A 20,674-nucleotide genomic window follows, 5' to 3' on the forward strand; every position below is an offset into this window, starting at 1 on the left:
GGGGCGGGCACTCCTTCTCCTCCCCAGGCTCCGGGCGACAGTGACATAAGCAAGTCTGGGCAGAGATGGGAGCTGGTCCTGGTGAACCCATGGGGCGGCCCCCTCTTCTTTCGGCTCTAAAGTGCAGGAGGAAGCAGGCACAATATCCTCCAGCACAGCCAGGGGAAAGGGCTTTAAACAGCACCGAGGAACTAATGCAAGGCTCAATCCTAGGAAGCATTTCTTAGCCCTAGGTTTTAAAACACTCGTGGTGTGCCCTCTCTCCTCTTTCCTCCATTCCAGTTGAAGGGATGTTGAGGATTAAAAATGTCTGCAAGATCTGATGTGAGCCTTCAGGAACATTTGCTCCGTGCAGGTTCAGTGCTTAAGAAGCAAACAGTGGGTGCCCACGGATTTTGCATGAGGTACACTGGGGTACCTCAACTGATGTGGGAGCAGAAAAGTACGTTTGCTCACTGTGTAGTCTTGAATGTGTTGCTTTCCCCCTCTGGGTCTCGGTTTACCCAACTGTGTAATGATGGGACTAGTTGTTGACCTCCTGAAGACCTTCGGGTTCTAAAATAAGTGACAGACCTAGACCAGAAGTTCCTGGAGAGCAGAGACCAAAACCACCACCTGGAACGGGGCCCAGAACACAGGTGCTTAATATTTGTTGCATTAATCAATCAACTAATTCATTTCTCTGCTTGGGGAGAACTGCAGATGAAGTCAGGCAGCTCTAGGTCTGGGCTGTCTTCTATGATCCTGCTCGTAGATAGGGGAATGCGTTGGGATCAGTGCATTCCCAAATCTGCCCAACTACCAGAGTCACCTGGGAAGTTTATAACACATTCCCAGGCCCCACTGGAATCACTGTATTAGAATCTCCAGGGGCAGAGGCCAAGAATCTGCCTTCAGACATGTTCCAAACATGATTCTGAGGCAGATGATTCTCTGTCTTCTAGTGGAGAAGTGCCTTGAGATAGCATGCCTTTACTATAATGGAAGATACTGTCTGCATGGGAATCTGGAAGTTCTGTCTCAAGTCCCATATTCTCTGTAAAGCCTTTCTTACTTCAGATCACAGCCTGTTGAAGGAAAGGGAAACTTGAAGGCCAGAAAGTCTTTCAATGAGTTAAAGCGCAGGGGCATTTGAACAATGACTGACACAGAGTCATTAAATGTTAGTGCTCAATAAATGTTATTCAGCCGCCTCCTTTCACTGAAGCCTAGAGATGGAGAACAAGTTGTCCAAGTTCCCATAGTAAATCGGTGGCAGAGAGGGAACCAGAATCAAGATCTCTACACTCCAGTCTCAGGCACTCTCCACTTTGTTCTGTTGCCTTTTGAAGGTCATATTTACCCAAAGATACAAAAATGTCTGGACACCTAGCAGTTTGTCAGAAACCCATTGTTCATTATCATTAGTAGGCATCTAATGACCCTGAAAATATGTGCCTAGCATCATGTTAACACCACGAGAGATGTCAGAGAGTTTTCTGGAAGTTACAGTCTCAGCCCTCCAGGTGTGTCCAACACAGCCAGGACGAGGATGAGGCAAGTGGGCACCTAGGGTCTTGCAAACGCACAGCTGGCACCTGAGAGTGAGTGTCTCCTTAAATTTTGTACTCCGTGTGCCTGACTTGCCTCATCCTAGTCCCAGACCTGGTGTTCACTGTCTTCGGGGGGAAAGAAGAAGAAGCCAGAGGCCTGAGGCTTACTGTGGGGCCGCACACAGATTACTTTCCTTCTCTGGGCCTCAGAGTCTTTGACAGTGTCTCATATGGATGGTCTTTGTGGCTCTACAGTTCTAAGGGTCTGAGGAAGGCCTGTGCTGCACCAGACTCAGGAGTACTAGCTTCACGGACAGTGGGCTGGGGGTCAGGCGAGCACGGCCTGGCACTGAGGATAGCCAGCACACTGCTTTCAAAAGAGGGCTGAGACTTCCCACCAAGAAGACGAAGACAAACATGAAAAGAGTACGCCCCCGCCTTTTCACCACCCACATTTTTAGCTCATTTGGCTGATTTGTTCCCAGAACCCTATGTTTTGAAAGATGTTATTCTCCACTGGGCTGTTTCCTCTTGCTCTCAGGTTAAAGTCCAAATTCCTTAACGCTTCAGACAATGTCCTCAAAATCCAGCCGCACTCCTCTCATTCTACCCCGGCTGTGCTAGACCTTTTTTCAGTTCTTCCAATGTGCCATTCTCTCTTGCCTCCAGGTTTTGTCTAGGCTGTCCCCCCTGCCTGGAGCACTCCACATTCTCTCCTTAACTGGTTCTCTCCTACCATTTTTCAGGTCTCCACTTTTATTCAGGTCCCCTTGCTTTAGTATTGTTCCTAGAGCATCTGATACTTTCTATATCAACCCTTTGTTGTCCTTTATCATCATTTCTTGTTTACTTTCTACACTAAGTCACAAGGTCCACAAGAGCTTCATTCCCAAAACTTTGCACAGGGCTTCCTACATGGTAGATGCTCAGTAAATATTAAATAAATGAATGTTACATAAAATGCTACTTAGCATATAGAATAAGTGGAACTTCAGGTCAACACGTGCTAACAGTTTGAGCAGACAAAACTGGTCTGATTCTAGCTGCTAGTAAGATTCGAGACATGTGAGTTACTGAGTTATCACAGGAGAGTAAATGATTTGCATTGAGTTTCAGGAGAGGAAGGGTGGAAACAGATGCCGTAGAGGAATCATAAGCCAGTTGTGTTTCCAGCCTGAGAATGTGCTCTCCAGAGTCCCAGACAAATGGGCACCCAGTGCCTCTTCTCCATCCTTTTTGGAGACATAAATAGGGAGCTTACTATTTGGTGGGTAGACGGGGACCACAGATGACTTAAAGGAGGTTTTTAAAAAGTACTGATGCTCTCTGTCTCTGAGGAAGATAGAACATGAGTTAATAAACAAGAGGGGCTATAAAAAGCCAAAACAATGGAAGCCAGCCCTATCACTGCTGAGTAAGCACTGGCCTTGGTGATGGGGTCAGCCAGCCCAACTGATGGGTCCAGATGGGGGCAGCAGAAGGGAGGGCCAGCTCCCATCACCTCAGTGCCAATTTCAAACGGTAGCCCTCTTTTGCAATCCAGAAGGGATTGCAGAACCCAGGTGTGGCCCTGTTGCTGCCGGTTGCCTAAATAACTAGCTGATCCAATCTCAGTGTCAGCCTAGAGACAGGGAGTTCTTCAAGAGACGTAGCTAGAGCCCCTACTTTTGAAACGTGGGCCTTTCAAACTCTGGGCACTGGTTTCCTCATCTGTGGAGTAAGAAGCTGGACGAGTTGATCTTATTGTTGGACAGTAAGAGTAACAGCCAGCCCCCAGCATCCTGTATATACCAGGTATTGCCTTAGATGTGTTAGCTTTTTGGAAAATCCCTGCAGCCTCATGAAGTAGGCAACATCATTATGGCCATTTTGCAGATGAAGAAACTAATACGTAGAGAGGCTAAGTAGCTTTGCTTAAGGTCATGCAGTTTGATAGGTGGTAGAACCAGGATTCTGACCCAGGTATTTTGTCTCCAGAGCTCTTGCCTTTAATCTCTAAGGCTGTGTTGTCCAACATGGCAGCCACCAGCCAGGTGTGGCTAGTGAGTGCCTGGAAGGTGGCTAGTCCAAATTGAGATGGGCTACGTGTGTAAAATACACACTGGTTTTAGAAGACTTAGTATGAGGGGCGCCTGGGTGGCACAGTCGCTTAAGCGTCCGACTTCAGCCAGGTCACGATCTCGCGGTCCAGGAGTTCGAGCCCCGCATCAGGCTCTGGGCTGATGGCTCAGAGCCTGGAGCCTGTTTCCAATTCTGTGTCTCCCTCTCTCTCTGCCCCTCCCCTGTTCATGCTCTGTCTCTTTCTGTCCCAAAAATAAACGTTGAAAAAAAAAAAGAAGACTTAGTATGAAAAAGAGAATGTAAAATACCCCAATAAATGTTTGTATCGTTACATGTTAAAATATTAATATTTTATAGATTAGGTTAGAGAAAATGTATTCTTGACATTTATTTCACTTGTTTCTTTTTACATTTTAAAATATGACTGATAGAAAATTTAAAATTACGTAAAATTACATATTAGAGATGTTATATTTCTATTGGACAGTCCTGGTTTAGGCTATATAATCATGAGATTGGTAAAGGATTATGGTTGTCTGTGAAATCCAGGCTTATCTCCTGGGGCGCCTGGGTGGCTCAGTTGGTTAAACATTTGACTTCAGCTCAGGTCATGATCTCATGGTCCTTGAGGACAAGTCCCGCATCTGGGTGAGCTCGAGCCCAGCTTCGGGTGAGCCCCACTTCTCTCTCTCTCCCTCTCTTTCTCTGCCCCTTGCTCACTTGTGCCCTCTCTCTCTCTCTCTCTCTCTCTCTAAGAAAGAAAGAAAGAAAGAAAGAAAGAAAGAAAGGGGGGAGGGGAGGGGAGGGGAGGGGAGGGGAGGGGAGGGGAGGGGAGGGGAGGGGAGGGGAGGGAAGGGAAAGGAAGGGAAGGGAAGGGAAGGGAAGGGAAGGGAAGGGAAGGGAAGGGAAGGGAAGGGAAATAGAAAGAAAAGCAATCCAGGCTTATCTCCTGTCTGAAGTCCCCAAGATCACATCCAGGTTCAGTGATTCAGGAGGAGGACTCACGGAACTCAGCATATAGTCACACTCATGCTATGACTTATTATAGTGAAAAGTCACAAAGCAAAATCAGCAAAGGAAAAATGTGCATGGGACAAAGTCTGGAGGAAACCAGGCACAGGCTTCCAAGAGTCCTCTCCCAGCTGAGTCACAGTATGTGCTTAATTCCTCTAAATGAACAGTGGCAACACATGTAATATGTTGTCTGCCAGGGAGGCTCATTAGAGACTAAGTGCCCACGGCTTTTACTGGGGGCTGGCCATGGAGGCATCATCTGTTTAGCATGTGCCAAAATTCCAGACTTCCAGAAGGAAGGCAGGTGCTCAGCATAAACCACACTGTTTGTATAAACAGTTTGGGCCCGGTGACCTACTCTTATCAGTTCTGGGAATAGTGGAAATCCTCCTGAAAAACTGAAACTGAAGTTCCCAAATGCCAACCCAAGGGCCAACTGTGCAAGCAGATTTTTCTAAGCATAGCAGTCCTGCTACGTTAACTCTTTTCTGAAGATCTCCCAATTAAACTTTACCAGGACCTGGCCTGGCAAATACCAGGTTTGTTGAGCTTTCCTGACATGGGAGTCAGTGATTCCCTCTCACTCCAAAGCCTGCTTAGTTGGAGGGAGACTTGTAAAAAGATAATGAGCCCCTGCAGACTATCTCATTCGATTGGCCCTCATCTGAGAGGCTGAGTGATTTGTCCAGGGCCCCACAGCAAATTCAGGCATCTCTAAGAGTCACACCAGGCTGGATACAGTTCCAAGTTTTCAGTCAAAACGGCCCTTCCTTTCTCTGGGATTCCTTATATCTTTCTAGAACCCCAAACTCTTTTTGCCATTTCTCAGTAGTAGTGAGCCCTACCTATGTCTCTGCTAGCCTCACACCACCCACCTCCATCCTTTCTAGGTTATTGTTGGGCTGGGAGACTATAGTGTTGGAGAAGAATAACAACCTTCATAAATAGTCACTTAACAGTGAACAACCCATATCCTACTTCCTGTGGGTTAACTAACAATGCACAAAACCAATGGGGACTAGAAGGAACTAATAAACTCTAGAGCAAACAAGATGAGGTGGGTAGCTTCTCACTGCCCCTCCCTCCCTCTTCTCCCAACGTGACCACAGCCAAGAAAAGGCCAGGTCAGGTCTGTATCATTCCTACCCCTTCCCCAACTCAGAAGGTTCATGCCAAGGGGGCTTGTGAGGTATACTTGAGAAGGTTTTGGAGTGAGAGTCTGGAGTCCTGATCCTATCTTAGTATGTCCCATAGACTAGTCCCTTCTCTCTGAACCTTGCAATCCCTCCAACTCTGAAACGAGGAAAACAGAATTCTGGGGCTTTGTCCATCCCAGGCAGTCTGTGATGTGCCATTTCTCATGAACTGACCCCAGGGGAGGAGTCCATGAAGATAAATGCGGTGGTGCCCAGGAGAGTCTGCCCAGTCAGGGGTGGGTTATAGGGTGAGGGTGGACTGTGGGTAAATCATATTGTCTCTTTCTTTGTGGGTACCATCACCCTCAAATGGTTATTTTGATTTGAAATGAGTGAGGCACTTAGTTCAGAGTCTGCATATCACCACTGCCATCCACATCCCCTGCAAGATGAAGAGGTTGAGCCCCGCGCCTCTGGGCCCTAACCTTATTAAGACACACTCTACCACCAGCTGGCTGGGTAACTTCAGCCAAAGCAGAGCCACCCCTCTAGGGTGTGACCTTCCCCCTGGAAGGTGTTAAATGGGGTCCACACTTTCAGCCTTGCTTGCTCAGTAAGCCTTTTAGGGAGTGCTGATAGATCGTTGGAACAGGAAGAAACTAGAGCAAGAACTCTAAGAACTGAGGAGGTTTTTTCTACCCCTTCCAATTCATTCTTTGTCTCCAGAGCCATGCCTTGTCAGTGCCTTTTCCTCATCTTACTGAGCTCTTAAACTTACTAAACTAAGTATTCCACAAGCACATTAGTAAACAACAGGTGTTTGTTAAGCACTTACTATGTGCTATGCACTATGCTTACTGCTGAGGACTCAGAGTGAACAAGAGATTCTTGCCCACAAGAGGCTTACAGTCTGGTGGCGAGGTGAAGACAAACCAGCTGTGCAGGGTGATGGACACTCTCACAGGGGAAAGTGGCAGCACAGAAAGGGAAACCTAACTCAGATGAGTGGCTGCATGGCTGGCTTCCAGGTGGAAGTAACTAGTAATCTGGGCAGGAGCAGGAGGACTCCTTCATGGGTGAGACATGGGAAAGAGTGGGGTTGAAGGAACCACTGGATCGAAGACTGACTAACCTCTTCCAGCTTTTATACTCCGTGTTCCTCATGGCTAAAGCAGAGAGTTCAAGGAGAAAAGTGACTCAAGGTAAGGCTGGAGAGGTAAACAAGGGCAGATGGAGATGGGCTTTGATGACCTTGGACTTTATCCTGAGGACAGCAGACAGAAAAAGCCTCCTTCCTCACATCACTTTGTTTTGTTATTCTTTTATTTCTTTTCACAATTTTAAGTGATCTCATTCATTTATTTTTATCTACCTATTTATGGTCTATTCTATTCTCCTCCCAAGAAGAATGTAAACAACATGGGTGGGGGCCAGGATTAGGGAGATGGGATGGGTGGAGGGGGAAAAGGGAAGGGCAAACAGATTTTAAATACCCATTGTGTGTGCTAAACACAGTGCTGGGCACCTTCTCCCATGCATATTCTTTGAGGAGGGCCCCATTATGACCCCCATTGTACAAGGGAGGAAACCGAGACTCAGAGGGATGAATTGCCTACCCAAAGTTATCAAGTGTGTCTAATGTGAAAATGGATCCTCTTTTCATTATGGAAGAAAGGGTGATGGAAGGGGATAGGAGAGGAGAAAGGAAAGAGGAGGAGAGCCATCACAGGGAGAAAGAAGGAAGGGAGGAGAGGGCAATGGGCCCAGAGTTGTTCTTGAATCCCAAAAGGTTGACGGGGGCATGTTTATGAGAAACCTCAACAGTCAGAAAGAGCATGACCTCCCAGCCTGCCTGTTCCTGCCCCGTGACTGCTCTAGGCTATAAACAGCCTGTTTATTAACCCCAGGAAACTGGCTCCTCTGCCACTTAGCTTTATCTTCTGGGATGGGCGGGCTTGGAGAGCAGGGGGCGCCTGGCCAAGAGTTTCCAGACTAGGAGGAGTGGCGGTTAGAAAGTCAATGCTCCTTTAAGAGCGGGGTCAAAAGAAGCCACAGAGAGCACACAATCTGTCTACATCCACCCCCTTGTAGATTTGCTCCAGGCTGCACGGTGGGTTAATGGGCCCTAAGAACCCTTGACCCCATAGTTGCCACTTTAAGGGAATTAAGCTTGACTCAGCTCATTATTTTCCCTAATGACCACCATCATTAGAGCACTGTGGTGAAATCAAATGAAATAATGGCTATAAAGGCCCTTGGCAAACTGAACCCCCCTGAGCATTTGAGCATTTGTTCCCAGTCCAGTCCCTCATGCCTCCCCAATCACCACACCTGCTATTCAATCCCTTAGGACAAATTCACACAGTGACACACACACACACACACACACACACACTCTCTCTCTCTCTCTCTCTCTCTCTCTCTCTCTCTCTCACTCTCTCTCACTTACTCACCCACTCACGACATGATTACCACCACACACCAGGTCTCAACTGAAATGAGGGTTATAATAGTACTTATCTACTAGGTTGTTGGAAGGATTAAACGAGGTACTTCTATGAAGGTTAGCACTGTGCCTGGCACCTCCACATGCTCACTCAGTGTTAGCTACACCTATGCCGAGTGTCCCTTGAGAAATTCCATTAAAAGCCTCCCACAGCAAGTAGCCTGGAATGGGAATATTTTTGAATGGGGAAAAAGATGTGGCTGGTATGGGCTGGGGCTGGAATAAGAGGAAGTAGGTTTCATAGACAGTTTGAAGAACTGGAATGAGAATACCAAGAACCCTGTGGAATTTCTGGGAAAGGGAGGGTATGTCCAAACACAAGAACTGGATAAAAAGTCTGAGGATATTTACAATTCAGAAAGAACAGCACAAACACCATCTAGTTCCAAGGCAAGTGGTAGGACGTGGTGACCTTTCAAGGACACAGGAACTTGTGGCCGTAATTGAAAGGTGTTGAAAACTAGCCGAACTCACAGGGCTCATCCTGCTGGCCTCTGCTCCGGAATTGGTGAGTGTGGAGGATCCCCTCCCCCGCCACTTGCACTTCCAGAAACTTCTCTCACTGTTCCCAATAATACTGCCCTACCTTGAGCCTTAGAATCTGTCCCTGTCTTTTCCTTTCTCTCATAGTCCCACTGGATCTATATATTTTTGAACAGTTCGAGAATTTTTATTCATATAAGTAATACATGATTACATTCTTATAAAATTAAAACTTGATAACTAAGGTGACAATCCCATTCCACCCTTTCTGCTTTCCATTTTTGTCACAACTCTTTTCTAGCATAATTAGCAGTAGGTTTATTCTTCCAGACTTTTCTCTCTGCCTACACATGCATTGCTTAAAATATATATGTGACAGCTTTTTTTTTTTTTTGGTTTACCTTTTTTTTCCCATAAGTATTATGACACATTATTATTGTGCTACAATTTGCTTTCCCCATCCACTATATGTTTGGGAAATCTGTCCATGCTAGCATTTTTAATCTAATTAATTATTAACCACTGCACAATGTGGGTGTTTTATGGTTTATTTGCTAGCTCCTCCCCTCACCCATCCTTTCACTGACGCAGACAATGCTGCCTGAACATCCTTCATCCACCTTGTGCACATGCGATTTTATTTTTCTGTGACAGAAATCTGGCAGTGGAATTACAGGTTATTGGGGTAAGAACATCCCCTGTGGAATCTTAAGTATAAATTCTCCCTAGCTGGTTCCTGGGGCCACATCTTGTGATTCTCAGGTACCATATCTAAAGCACCAGCTTCCTATTTTGAGCTTCCCAGGGAGCATCTCCACCAGAGCTCCCTCAATCTCACATAAGAAAAGTGACCTCATCTCTTCTTCCCTCCCTGCAGCCCCTCTTCTGGAATATATATTCACCTTCTCCCTGTTGCCCAGACATGGAAACTTTAATCATACTGTTCTCCTCTCTCCCTCCAACGTCTAGTGAGATGTCACATCCTGTGGATTTTATCTCAGTAATGTCTTTTGGTCCTCACTCCTTCTCTGGTTATCTTTGGCCAGGATTATTTTAACAGTCTCCTAACTAGTCTTCTTATGCAATCCAACAATTTAATCTTTATAAAGCATGGGTCATGTCATTGTCTTTGGTTGGTTCCCCCCTGAATACGAAATCCAGTAGGATCTCCTTGGCTCGCTCTTCCCAGACTTCTCCAATCTGACTCAGCTTTCTCCTTCTAGTTTTGATCTCTTCAGATTCCTCCTCTTTCAACCTCCAGGCACACCGACCCCCTTGCATTTGCAAATGTACTTGTATTTCTGGACTCTAAGACTTCATTTCCATGTTTCCTCTCCTAGAATTCTCTTTCAGAGCTCTGTCTGCTGAAAGCCCACCATCCCTATTGGGTCCTGTCAAACTGATATGAAGGATGCGATTTCCAGTGTTCTCTCACAAACAGCCAGTTTCTTAACTCTCTGACCATCAATTTTCTTTCCTGTGAAAAAGATATAATCCCTTCCAAGTCTATGGGGAATTTCTAACGAGTGCACATAAAGCACTTAGCATGGTGCCTCTTACAGAGGAAATGGTAACTAAACCTTAGCTCTTACTGCTACCATGCCTCTTTTATAAAGCTACGTCTTACTGCAAAGTAACGTTCTTGCCTTCCTGGGCTCTCTCCATTCTGGTGGACATTTAGTCTTTCAGTTATTTATGTAGAAGTCTGTCCTCACACCTGATAATGACCCCTTAAAGGGCAGGGCTTCTCCTATATATTTCTGCATGGTGTCCCAGCACAGTGCCTAGAACTGAATTGAATGTAGGGAGAATCCTTTATTGCTGTCAGCTTTGGAAGTGCAGGGGAATGAAGCGAGCCAGCTCTATGGAATCAGAAGGCAGTTTTGAATCCCACCACAGCACTCACTGGGTGGTGAGAATCTGTACACTTACATCACTTACTCTCCCCCCACCTAGTTTCCTTACCTAGAAAATGGGGGAAAATATTAATATCTACCTCACAAGCTTGGGAGGAGCTTATGTATGCCAAAGAATTTTCTAGTTGTTTGCTTTTAAAACTTAGCTTGTCCACTCATGGTGGTCTGCTTCCCCCTTGTGGATTAAATTCAAATTGCATATTAAACTCCTAATCCAGAAACCAGAGGTTTATCTCAGCATTGTTTAGATTACTGAAAAACTGAAAACAAACCAGGCCTCCAAATAGGAGTTTGGCTAAATATATTGTGCTACATCCATAAAGAAGAATATTATCAAGCCATTTTAATATAATTAGATAGATGTCTATGGTATACTGCTAAAACTCTAGTTATAAACATATAAGCAATGCCCCAAGTTTTCTAAATATCTCTATACATATGAAGGGATAATCCATTAAATGTCTAAATAGTGTTTACTGGGTGGTGGAATTCAGCTTCTTTTCATTTTCTTCTTTACAGTTGGATGTCTGATTTCTCACAATGAGCATATATTTTTGCTATTAGAAAAACAGAGCTCCTTTAATTGTTGGGAAACTTGTCAGTAAAAACAGATACCCATTAGTACCTGTTGTGACAAGCCAATCTGAATCAGGGAGTACTACGAATCATATATTTAAAAAAATATTTCGGGATGCCTGGGTGGCTCAGTAGGTTAAGCATCTGACTTTTGATTTCGGCTCAGGTAATGATCTCCTTGTTCATGAGATAGAGCCCAGAGTTGAGCTCTGCACTCAAAGCCACGGAGCCTGCTTGGAATTCTCTCTCTCCCTCTCTCTGTGCCCTTCCCCTGTGTGCACGTGCATCTTATTAACAGACCGAATCACAAAGACCATGTGATCATATGTATAGATGCCGAAAATGCATTCAACAAAATTCAGCACCTGCATATAATAAATACACTATAATAGGAATGAATAGTAGGGATAGTAGGAATAGAAGAGAACTGGTACTTCCAGACAATGGAATGTCATTCAGCACTAAAAAGAAATGAGGTATTAAGCCATGAAAAGACACAGAGGAACTTTAAATGCATATACCAAGTGAAAGAGGCCAACCTGAAAAGGCTATATACTGTATGATTCCAATTATATGACATTCTGGAAAAGCCAAAACTCTGGATGCAGTAAAAAGATCAGTCAGTGCTTCTATCAACAATAGCCAAAGTATGAAAAGACCCCAAATGTCCATCGATGGATGAATGGATAAAGAAGATGTGGTATATATACACAATGGAGTATTACTCAGCAGTCAAAAAGAATGAGATCTTGCCATTTGTAACTACGTGGATGGAACTAGAGGGTATCATGCTAAGTGAAATTAGTCAGAGAGAGACAAAAATCATATGACTTCACTCATATGAGGACTTAAAGATACAGAACAGATGAACATAAGGGAAGGAAAGCAAAAATAATATAAAAACAGGAAGGGGAACAAAAGCATAAGAGACTCTTAAGTATGGAGAACAAACAGAGGGTTATTGGAGGGATTCTGGGAGGGGGGATGGGCTACATGGGTAAGGGGCACTAAGGAATCTACTCGTGAAATCATTGTTGCACTATATGCTAACTTGGATGTAAATTGAAAATAAACAGAAAGAAAGAAAGAAAGAAAGAAAGAAAGAAAGAAAGAAAGAAAGAAAGAAGAAAAATATGAGTGTTTGTCAGGGGTTAAGGGGAGGGAAAGGTGAATTGGCACATAACAAAGGATTTTTTAGGGCAATGAAACTATTCTGTATGATATAATGGTGGATACATGTCATGTTACATTTGTAAAAACCTACAGAGTGCAGGGCATCAAGAGTGAACACTATAGATTTTGAATGATTATGATGTTTCCTCTAAGTTCATCCATTGTAACAAATGTGCCACGGTGTAGGATAGTAATAGTAGGTAAGGCTATGCACTGTGTGGGGACTCTCTGTACTTTGTGCTCAATTTTTCTGTGAACCTAAAATTGCTCTAAATAAAAAAATCTACTAAAAATAGCTGGTACATCCATGCAATGGAATATTATCCGGCAACAAAAGAAATGTGTTATCAGGCCACACAAAAACATGAATGCATATTAAATGCATATTGCTAAGTGACAGAAGCCAAGCTGCAAAGGCTACTTACCGTAGGATTCCATTTATAGGACTCCGGAAAAGGAAACTATACAGGCAATACAAATAGCAATGGTTCTCAGAAATTTAGAGGGGTCGGGGGAGTTGAATAGGTGAAGCACAGGGGATTTTCAGGGTGTGAAACTTTTATGTGACATTAAAATGATGGGTATACTGTGAAATTGTCTAAACCCATAGCACTTTAAGGAACAAACCATGAACTTGAATGTAATCAATTAACAACATAATTTGAGCAGTAGGAGGATTTCACAATGGAGTTTAGGCTTTGACAAAAGAATCTAACTGTATTACACATGTATGAAGTAACCTCACTGTAGGGGTGAGGGGAAAAGGTGTTGGCCTGATGGACTTGGGAAATGAGTAGAAGAGTAAGAGTAGAGGCCAATAAACATAAACACTGTACCTAGTTGCTAAAGTTGTTTTCCACGGGGTACAGGATAATAATGCTGAACCACTACACATGTATACCGGAATTGAACAATTAAATAAATGAGTGTCAGGTGGGGGAGCCAGGTTTCCCACTGTTGCAGTGACAGGTTATAGATAAGCATGTAGGGAAGGCTAACATGATCTACGTGCGAGTGGATTAGAGCTAGAGACAGTGTGAAATCATGTTTGGCTTACTGTAGACACAGATGGATACAGAGAGAGATATTCACAGATATTCTCTCTATTCACAGAGAGATATTCACAGAGATATTCCTGTGCACATACAGGAGTTGGTATAAACACATATAGTTCTTTCCTCTCTCAGCTGACAGGGCCTAGAAGCCGTGACACTCCAGTGGCAACAAGCATACCCAGCACCAGATCTGGGTTTCGTTTTTATAGAACAGCTTGAGATATGATTCACATACATACAATTCACCCATATAAAACATATACATTAAAAATTATTTATTTTGAGAGAGAGAGAGAGAGAGAGAGAGCATGTGAGTGTGTGAACAGGGGAGGAGGCAGAGAGAGAGAGAGAGAGAGAGAGAGAGAGAGAGAATGAATGAATCTCAGACAGGCTCCACACTCAGCACGGAGCCCAATGCAGAACTCCATCTCATGACTACGAGATCATGACCTGAGCTGATATCAAGAGTCGGATGCTCAGCCAACTGAGCCATGCAGGCACCCCTATAAAGTATATATTTATACGGTTTTATTGTGGTGCAACTATCACCATAATCATTTTTAGAATATTTTCACCAAACTCCCCCCCAAACCCATTAGCAGTTACTCTCTGTATCTCCCCAACCTTCCCACCTCTAGACAACCACCAATATACTTTGACCCTGAATTTGCCCAATTGAGACATTTCATATAAGTGAAATATTGCAACGTGTGGTCCTTGTCCCACTTGGCATAATGTTTTCAAGGTTCATCCATGTTGTGGTATGTATCAGTACTTAATTCTTTTCATGGCCAAACAATATTCCATCATATGGATATGCCGGATTTGATTTATCATCCATCAGTTTGTGGACAGTCAGGCTCTTTCTACCTTTCGGCTATTAGGAATAATGCTGCTATGAACATTTATGTAGAGCTCCCTGGAAGAAGAGAAGACCCAGCAGAATCTGTCCTGCAGCCAACCAGGCCCAGAAGGAAAACTGGCCACCTGGGGAAACAAAGAGACGGAGGCCTGGGTCTCTCATCAGCGTTTGTCTAACCCAGGGGAATGTGCTGTTCTGTGAGGTGAAGGGAGGGTAAGACCCTCAGCTTCAAAATGTTTCTAAAATCGCTCTCACTCGAATCCCAGACTCACGGTACCCACCTTGCCACATTTCCCCTGCACTGCCTCCATTCACATGGTGAGTTCCATCTAACCTCACAGAAACACATTGTACAAAACCTTGCTCTCTCATGCGTCTCACCTAGACACATCATCCCACCCTTTGGACATCCTCTCTTCAGAGCATGACTCACACTCCATGCCATTCTCCACGCCAACTTCTTCTCCAGGTATGCCGCACTCAAATCTTCACACTTAGGTCTTCCCAATCTTGCCGACTCTGTCTTTTTTCATCACATCTTGTGGATGGGGAGCTGTCAGGATGCTTCCCAAGTAACTTCTAATAAAAAAGGAAGGGGGCCGGAAACCTCCTACCCTGCCTTGTCGTTCTAAATTCTGTTCCATGTCCCAGGGCTTTCTCGAGAACTTCTAGCAGATGATTCCTTTTCTGGAGGATACCATTTGTGCATTCTGCAGTATGTAGATTGATAGTCAAGATTTTATATGCTGTTGATTCCATTATCCGAAGTAGTTTCCCTTTTATTAACATATTACATTATGGGGCACCTGGGTGGCTCAGCTGGCTGAGCATCTGAGTTGGTTTTGGCTCCCATCACAATCCCAGAGTTGTGGGATGGAGCCCTGCGCTGGGCTCCATGCTCTCTCTCTCTGCCCCTCTTCCTACTGCTCTCGCTCTCTCTCAGATTAAAAAAAAAACAACTTATTATATTCTATGGTACATTTGTATTCTATGGTACAATAAATGAACCGATGTTGATACATTATTATTAACCGAAGCCCATGCTTTATTCCGATTTCTTTAGCTTTTATCTGATGTCCTTTTTCTGTTCCAGGATACCCTCTAGGACACTGTATTAGTCATCATGTCTCCTCAGGCTCCTCTTGGTGGAGGCAGTTTCTGTGACTTTCCTTATTTTTACAACCTTGACAGTCTCGAGAAGGACTGGTCAGGAACTTTGTGGAATGTCCTTCTATTGAGAGTTTTCTGATATTTTTCTCATGCTTGGACTGCAGTTATGCATTTTAGGAAGATGACAGAAGCCAAGCGCCATTTCACATCATAGCAAGGGATGTGGTATCAACATGACTTACCAGTGTTGATATCAACATTGATGTGTCTGAGGCAGCATTTGTCATACTTCTCCACTGCAAAGTTACTCTTTCCCCCTCTCTTTCTACACTATCCAGTTTGGAAGCCACTGCACAGCACACACTTAAGGACTGAGAAGTTATGCTCTCCATTCTTTTATTATTATTATTATTATTATTATTATTATTTTAATCTTTATTTATTTTTGAGAGAGAGAGAGACAGAGCACGATCAGGGAGGGACAGAGAGAGAGGGAGACACAGAATCCGAAGCAGGTTCCAGGCTCTGAGCTGTCAACACAGAGCCTGATGCAGGGCTCGAACCCACAGACAGACCACAAGATCATGACCTGAGCCGAAGTCGGACGCTTAACCGACTGAGCCACCCAGGTGCCCCATATGCTCTCCATTCTTGAGGGCAGAGTTTCTACTGATTTTTAAACTATTTGTTATTTCCTCAGTGGTTACTCTAGGGCTTAGAGTGTTTCTTAATTTATCATAATATCCTTCAGATTAATATTAATTTAATCCCAATGATATATAGAAAATTTGCTCCACTCCCCCTACTTCCTGCTATTGTTGTCACATATGTTTCTATAGGTTGAAACCCAACAATACAGTGTTACAATTGTTGCTTTACATAATTTTGTCTTTTGACCAAACCAAGAGGACACACACAAATACCTCCCTATTCCCCTATAATTTCTTTCTTCTCCCCTCTTTGGAACTGTAAAATATATCTCTTTATGTTAGAGATCCAACAATTCATTTTTTAAAATGATTATTTATTTTGGAAAGCGAGAGAGAGAGAACTTGAGCAGGGGAGGGGGAGAGAGAGAGGGAGACACAGAATCTAAAACAGGCTCTAGGCTCTGATCTGTCAGCACAGAGCCTGATGCGGGGCTTGAACTCATGAGCAATGAGATCATGACCTGAGCTGAAGTCAGACGCTTAGCTGACTGAGCCACCCAGGTGCCCCCCAACAATTCAATTTTCAAAAACAGATTTATGGAGATATAGTTTGTATATCATACAATTCACCCATTCAAAGTGTACAATTCAGTGGTTTCAGGGTATTCACAGACACGTGTAGCTACCACCTCAGAAAGACATTCGATACCCTTTAGCCATCATCTCCCTACAACCTCTGAGTATCTGCCTTTCTCTCTAGTTTTCATGGTAGTGGTCTGTCCTGTGACTTCAATTCTCTACAAGATCCAAGAAGAGTTGTTGATTTCCAGTTTGTTCAGATTGTTTTTCTTGTTGTAAAAATGGGATTGACAACTTCCAAGATTTTTCTATGTCTGACAAGAAAGCTCAGTTTCTTCATTCTTTGTTTTTCCCTTTCTTTTTTCAGATTGTATACTAATGACCTATCTTCAATTTTCCTAATTCTCCTGCCGACTTAAATTTACTTTTGAGCCCTTATAGTGAATCTTCATTTCAGGGACTGTACCTTTCAACACCAGAATTTCTACCTGGCTTTTTCAAATAATTTTTATCTATTGATATTTTCTATTTGATGATTTACTGTCATAATTTCCTTTAGCTTTTTGAAAATATAGTATCTTCTTTGGAATCTTTGCCATATAAGTTCAAAATCTGGGCCTCCTCAAAGTAGTTTCTATTGTCACTGTTTTTCCTGTATAGGGTTATAGTACTGTTTCTTTGTATCGCTCATAGCTTTTGAGATAATACTGTGTAGCCACTTTGGATTATGATGCACCCCTCTCAGGGCTTATTGATGTTGCTCTGTTTTGTTAATTTTGTTGGTTTGCTTAATGGCTTCCCTGGGCTAATTTTGTGGAGTCTATTTTCCCCTACAGTGTGTAGCCTCTGACATCACTGCTCAGTTCTCCTATGTGCTTTCCCAGAAGTCACTCTGGCTCAAAAAACTTAATGTTTAGCCAGTCAGAGGTTGTGCTTAATTAAGCCTCTTGAGCCAGTAAGGCTTCTACTCTTTGTTAATGGATCTGCGTATGACTTGGGGGACTCCTTCAAGTCTTCCCCATGTTTAGTCAGTGACTAGTGCCTTTCACATGCCTGCTCTGGCTGGTCCTTGATGTGTGTGTGATACCTAGACATGCACCCAGCCTTCTGGACAGGGACTATTGTAACTATTATCTTACAAGGCCCTTTTTAAGCTATTTCTGTGGTTCTTTCCGTTAAACTCCTGGATGGCCTGCTGTTTCATTTGTTATTACTTGTTTTATAGAACTGTTAGAACTGGAATTGCTTACAACTAGTATCTCTATTTTCAACAATGCCTAAGTCATGCATTCCTCCACACTATGGACCAAAGTCAGTTCCTTCTGTGGAGCTTCCAGCCTTCCCTTCTTGCCTTCCCTCTGGACAGGTGTCTAATCTATTGCATTGGAGCAATAGGGGAGGTGGAAGGGACAGCCTGTTTTTCCTGGAGTGACGTGTGTCCTACAAGTGGAGCTGAGGAAACTCCAGGACTTCTCCTCTTGACATGGAAACTCAACCCTACAGGTGGGATTTAGGGGGAGGAATGGAGACCCAAGGTCTTTCTGATTCACTCCTTCCAGGATAGAACCTTTGCCTTCTAAGTGGGGCCTGGTAGAATGAGAGTTTGCCGTCTTTTCGTCGTGGCCCTGGACAGAACATGTGCCCTACAGGCTAGAGCATGGGGGGTGGGGTCAGAGCCCCAGTATACTTGGCCTTCCTTGCCGTGGGCTGAGCCTCTACATAGAAGCAGGAGCTAGGTTGGGCATGGAAGTCCATCTTCTTAGCTGCAGCTGACTAAAGATGAGCTTCTGTACCATAGAGCTGGGGTGGCAGATGAGGCTGTAACTTTGAAGATCTCAGACCTGAATGAGATTTCAGCCTCTTAACAGGATCTTTTTTCCGAGTCCCTTTATTTCACTGAAAAGGTTTATCAGGTTGTTGATGTTTAAAGTTTAAAGTCTAAAGTTTAAAGTTTAAAGTCTTTTAAAACATTCTGTTCTTATATGAAGTCTAGAATAGTTGGTTTTTCTTGAACTCTGTAAGACCCCAAATGTCTGGACTCTATTTGCTTTCATTTTGGCTTGTCAATCATTGATTTTGCCTGAGTTTCTCTCTTTTTTATCATAGCTTGCCAAAGGCAGCAAGTATCAACCAGCAAATATCAACCGGCAAATATTACTAACACTCTGTTTTCTAATATCTTCTAGAGCTGTCAGCACAGTAGGCTTATGTAGAGGAGACAATGTTACCGTACGTTTTGCCAGTTTGTCACCATCCTTCCAGGCTTTGACATCAGTTTTCTCACTCCCAGAGAACTAGGCCAATGTCACCTATTTTAGTTTTTGTGACATTAGTAGTACACTTGTAGAAGCAACCTCTAAACAAAATGACTTAATACAGAACAATGCAGGGTGGTGGTTCCAGGCCCATACGCTTGCTTCTAAGAATGAAAAAGAATGATGCATGCAACCCCCACAGTCCTATCTCCTTCCATCAAAGCCCTGATCACAGTGAATTGTTTCCCTTGTCTAATTACAATGGGAACTCCAATTATACACTTGAAAAATCTAAACACAGCTAACATCTTATGAGCACCATACATGTATTGCATTGTGTAATCCTTGCAATAACCCAAGAAATCACAGCACTATTCTAATTCACAGAAGAGACCGTAAGACTCAAAGCAAATCCACAATCTAGATCTAGCTGGCTCCCGAATGAGAGCTCTCACACTACCTCACATTTTTTTTTCTGTATTCCTAAACCTCTACTAAAACTCACTTCAGAAGAATGAAGCTCTGTCTCTAATTAATAAATTAGGAACAAGTTGACTTCTAATGCCACCGATATTCACATAGAAATTTATAGCATATCTACTGCCCACCACGGAATGGATTTTATTTGTAAAAATGAATTATTCTTTCTGAAAAAAGTCTCTACATTTCTGAATTATAAAATCCTTATTAAAGTATTTCTTACTATTCTATCACGAGGTGAAACATACAGAAATGGTACACAATACAACATACTCCGAATCATACTGGTAGGTTATACAGTACTTACAATTTTTAAAAAATATTTATTCTTGAGAGAGAGAGAGAGAGGGAGAGAGCAAGTGTAAGTGGGGGAGGGTCAGAGAGAGGGAGACACAGGATCCAAAGCAGGCTCCAGGCTCTGAGCTGTCAGCACAGAGCCTGATGTGGGGCTTGAACTCACAAACCGCTGAGCCGAAATCGGACGCTTAACTGACTGAGCCACCCAGATGCCCTGAGTAATTTTTTTGTTTATTTATTATTTTTGAGAGGATGGGGGAGGGGCAGAGAAAGAGAGAGATGGAGACACAGACCTGAAGCAGGTTCCAGACTCTGAGCTGTCAGCACAGAGCCTGACATGGGGCTTGAACTCACAGACCACAAAATCATTACCTGAGCCAAAGTCGGATGCTCAACTGACTGAACCACCCAGGTGCCCCTAGAGTACTTATGACTTGGACACTCAGTTTTATGAAGTGTCCCAGTGAAAAGGAGCAGTAGTGTGTGTATTAGTCTGCTGTGCTGCCATAACAAAATCCATAAACTGGGTAGCTTAAGAAACTGAAATTTATTTTCTCACACTTCTGGAGGCTGGGAGTCCAAGATCAAGGTGCCAGCAGGGTTGGCTTCCTCTGAGGTCATCTTCCTGCTGCCTCTTCCCACGGTCTTTCCTCTGAGCACGTACATCCCTGGTGTCCTAATCTCCTTTTCTTATGAGGACACTGGTCCCATATGAGTAGGGCCTACTCTAATGGCTTCATTTTAACTTAATTACTCATTAGAGGCCCTATTTCAAAACATAGTGATATTCTGAGGTACTGGGCATTAAGTCTTTAATTAGGGAACACAATAACAATATGGAAGAAGGGGGTGGTTTAGTCACCAAAAGCCACTATTTAAATCATAGTGACTGTTGTAAGAAGCCATGGCTACTTTCTTTTGCCCACTTTCATGTATCTATGTCATATATAAATATGTATAATAATAACACCTTTTCATACTCTACTGCT

General features: G+C 43.6%; 1 protein-coding gene across 1 annotated transcript in view; it reads left to right on the top strand.

Moving 5' to 3' along the window:
- The first annotated feature begins 8,612 nt into the window (after positions 1 to 8,612).
- LOC101085439 (zinc finger protein 300) overlaps positions 8,613 to 20,674 on the top strand; it is a 53,773-nt gene continuing 41,711 nt past the window's right edge. Inside the window, exon 1 of the mRNA XM_045036715.1 lies at positions 8,613 to 8,757. The gene's annotated coding sequence lies outside the window, so the exon portion shown is untranslated. The remainder of the gene's footprint in view (positions 8,758 to 20,674) is intronic.

Source organism: Felis catus, chromosome A1 (assembly GCF_018350175.1).
Source record: "Felis catus isolate Fca126 chromosome A1, F.catus_Fca126_mat1.0, whole genome shotgun sequence".
NCBI lineage: Eukaryota > Metazoa > Chordata > Mammalia > Carnivora > Felidae > Felis > Felis catus.